The sequence below is a fragment of the Mastomys coucha genome, unplaced genomic scaffold (genome assembly GCF_008632895.1).
Source record: "Mastomys coucha isolate ucsf_1 unplaced genomic scaffold, UCSF_Mcou_1 pScaffold13, whole genome shotgun sequence".
Classification (NCBI taxonomy): Eukaryota; Metazoa; Chordata; class Mammalia; order Rodentia; family Muridae; genus Mastomys; species Mastomys coucha.
In genome coordinates, this window is record NW_022196895.1 from 17,060,598 (window position 1) to 17,064,379 (window position 3,782).

Genomic DNA, 3,782 nt, shown 5'->3' on the forward strand with positions numbered 1-3,782 from the left:
GACATGTATATTGCCAGAATTGCAGAAGAGACAAACTGAGCTATCAAGGGTTTACTCAGTAAGCTTGAAGGTTCTGAGGCTAGAAAACCACTCGTCTCTTTCCTTTACTAGTGTGACAGCTAGGACAGAGACAATGCTAAGAAGCTGGGACTCCCACTGGTGACTTCCCATTTGGTAAGTTAGGGGCACCACCATGATTCACTCCCCCCTGAGAACCCTGCTTCCATTTGACTGGCCCCAGAAGATCTCTCTTAGATCCCCAGAAGAGCTCAAGCTCTTGGGGATCTGCATGATGCTACAGAAGCATCCAAGACTCCTCCCATGCTCCCCACTTGTTGCTCACTGAAGGTGCTAAGCAGGAACTTGCTGTGGGTTTCTGATGGTTGGCACAGCTGAGGATTTCCTAACTCAATCAGCAGCCAACCAGCTCCAAGGGCCTGGGGTCCCAGTGGATATGAGAATGGGAAGGCAGCTAGTGAGTGTTACAGCCATGCCCAGGGTCTAGCAGAACTGTAGAAAAATCTGCCCCTCTTGGCTTTGCCTCAAGCTCCAAAGCACTAAAGACAAATTACAGATCCTGAGCCGGGGAGATGACTCATCAGGTAAAACTGCCTGAAAACCCAGCACCTGAAAGTTCCCCTGGCCCCTCCCCCACGTCACAGCACACACGCTATGCTCATTATACACACAAAAATAAGTAAAAACTTCCAAAACCAAATTAAAGAGGCTGGAGAGATGGCTTGGTGGTCAAGAATGCTTGCTGCTCATTCAGAGGACCTGAGTTCCATTCCCAATATCCAGTGTAAGCGGTCCATAGCCACCTATAACTCCAGTTCCTAGGGATCTGACTGACATCTGGCCTCTGAGGACATCTGGACATACAAACGCACAGACATACAGATGAAAATAAATCTTTTAAAAAAAAGACAGATTATAGTTATTTAAGCAAAGAAACCAGTCTGGACTAAAGTTGCCCCCATGAATTAAATACAATTAGATTGAGAAGTTAACCATACAAAGGCCAGCAAATACCAAGTTACAGCCCTTGAGGCCGTGAAATCTTCAGAGAAGTATCTAAAACTCCAAGAGCTGGTTTTTGGTTTGGTTTATTTGTTGCTGTTTGGGTTTTGTTTTAGTTTTTTTATTTTTTTAGATTTTATTTTTATTTTATTTATGAGTATACCATCGCTGTCCTCAAATACAGCAGAAAAGGCATCGGATCCCATTACAGATGGTTGTAATAGGTTGTCAGGAATTGAACTCAGGACCTCTGGAAGAACAATCAGTGCTCTTAACTGCTGGGCCATCTCCCCAGCTCCCTGCTGTTTGATGTTTGTTTGTTTGTTTGTTTGTTTGTTTGTTATCTTAGTAAGAAACTGAGAAAATGTCCTGGCAAATAAAATGGTTAAACAACATCTTAATAGCAAATGCATATCCAAATTACAATCAGATGCTATCACAGATAGAGATGCGCTCTCTTGTGTGGACTGAAAAGCATTCACCTGTCAATAAAAAGCTGATTGACCAATGAGCTTAAGACAGGAAGTTAGAAGGTGGGACATCCAGCGAAGAGTGAGAAGGATGCTGGGATAGAGACAGGTGGAGATTGGCCCCAGAACATTGATGGAGACAGCACCAGAAAACTGAGGACCAGGTAACCAGCCACGTGGCAGACCTTAGAATAGATGATTAACTTATGAACTAGCCGGGAACTGCCAAAGTTTATGGCCTAGGTATCTATCTGAAAATATATTTGAGCCTCAGAGCTGTTATATCAGGAGCAGGGCCAGAAGGAAAAACATCAGCATACAGAAAAACACACAACTACAACCCACATTTTAAGTGACAGGCCTTAAGCTCTGTGTGTGTGTGTGTGTAATAAAGCTAAATAATATCTTTAAAATTCACTTGGCATTCCCTCTGTACCTATAAAATGTTATTTTAAGAGTTTGTAATTTATTGTCCAGAAAGAAGAAAGCCCAGTGTCTTGTGGGGTCATCAGCACTTCTTCCACATGTGTGGACTTGCTGGAGCCCCTCTCTTCTGGAGGTCCCATGGAGGACATTGGTCACTACATTTGGAAACAATGCTTTATCTTCCCAAGTGCTCTCTCACCACCCCACTTCGTTCAAGAATATTTGCACCACTCAGCCACTTGCCACTTCAGAACCGGTTGTGTACCTTCTGCTCTTGTTCACTGCCTCCTAAGTACACTGTGAAAAGACAATCAAGAAAATGCCTGCCACACAGACTTTGCCCAGCAACCATGCTCGGTCACAGCTGGCTGTGTGCCACCCAAACAGGGTATCGGGAATGGAACTCGAGTCGTCAGTGTGAGCAGCGACCACTCTTAATCACTAAGCCATCTCTCCAGCCCCTGTAATTTGGTTTTTAAAATGTATTTATTTTTGTGTGTATGATGTGTACATACACCCCTCTCACACCCTGAACCACACACCTCCTACATGCCCCAGCATGGCGAAGCTTTAGACCAGGCTGGTTTAGAGCCCAGCTAGCTGTTGCCACTGAATTAGACGGAAGCAAGCGTGAGCTATTGAGCTCTCATTTTCCTGGGGTGCTGGGGTTCACCCTTCATCTTCCTCATTTCCAGTGCCTATAGGAACAAATTTCAGATTGATAAAGAAGGGAGGGGGCAGTTCTTATCTATTCCCTCTACTAGAGTCATAATGTCTGATGACTGCTCAAGAATGGCATATGTCCCTTAACATCTCTTGTAGGCTGACACAGGTGGCAAAGACCCATCCCTGAGGGACCTTGGGTGACATAAGGAAGTTCGAGTCCCTAATCAGGACATCACCATCAAGCCAGAGCCTGCAGATGTCAGAGCAGTTTACTCAAGACCTCACATGAACCCTGCATGGAAAGCCAACATTCCAGGTAACCACCTGAAAAGCACCAATCTGTCCCTATGCAATTCCCCTGTGGAAGAGAGCCTGCCCCCAAAAGATGCCAGCCCTACAAAGGACCTTCCTCTCAAACCTGTGGCATCAGGAATAACCACAGAGTTCTAGAATCTCTAACATTGCAAGACTGCAGTACAAACTGACTTAAAAAACAGAGAAAGGGAGCCTTCAAGAACACATGCCTAGTAACTGCTTTCTTTTCCCCCTCAGCTGTGTGGCATTAGAACGGGGCATTATTAGGATCATGCACGCAAGCAAAGGTGGGGCTGGCTGGGGGTGGAACAGAACTTGGCAAGCATAGCTCACCTCTAAAGGATCTTCCAATTTCCTCCTGCAGTTTTATTTAGTTCAGCTTAAAACTAATAACTTCATGCATTTCATTGTGATGACTATTCTTGCTTGTCAACTTGACTACATCTGAAATTATCTAAAACCCAAGTGGCTGGGTACATGTGGGAAAGATTTTTTTTCTTAATTAAATCATTTTAACTAGGAATATCTACTTTTAATCTGGAGCTTTTGAGGAGGGAAGAGCCACCTTTAATCTGGGCCACATCATTTGCTGGCAGCCTATAAAAAGGGCATGGAATAAGGAAGCTTGCTCGCTCGCTCTCTCTTCTCTTCCTCTCTCTCTTTCTCTCTCTCTCTCTCTCTCTCTCTCTCTCTCTCTCTCTCTCTCTCTTCCTCTCTCTCTCTCTCCTTCCTCTCTCCTCTTCCCCTCTCTCTCTCTCTCTTCTCTTCCTCTCTCTCTCTCTCTCTTCTCTTCCTCTCTCTCTCTTCCTCTCTCTCTTCCTCTCTCTCTCTCTCTCCTTCCTCTCTCCTCTTCCCCTCTCTCCCTCTCTCTCTCTCTCCCCCTCT

The 3,782-nt window shown here is 45.0% G+C and overlaps 1 protein-coding gene and 1 long non-coding RNA gene across 2 annotated transcripts in view; one reads left to right on the forward strand and one right to left on the reverse strand.

The window, feature by feature from the left end:
• B4galt6 (beta-1,4-galactosyltransferase 6) overlaps positions 1–3,782 on the reverse strand; it is a 60,879-nt gene that overhangs the window by 13,008 nt on the left and 44,089 nt on the right. The gene's annotated exons all lie outside the window — the stretch shown is intronic.
• Positions 1,570–3,782, forward strand: part of LOC116086888 — a 21,795-nt gene continuing 19,582 nt past the window's right edge. Inside the window, exons 1-2 of the long non-coding RNA XR_004117175.1 lie at positions 1,570–1,654; positions 2,739–2,898. This is a non-coding gene — a long non-coding RNA (uncharacterized LOC116086888). The remainder of the gene's footprint in view (positions 1,655–2,738; positions 2,899–3,782) is intronic.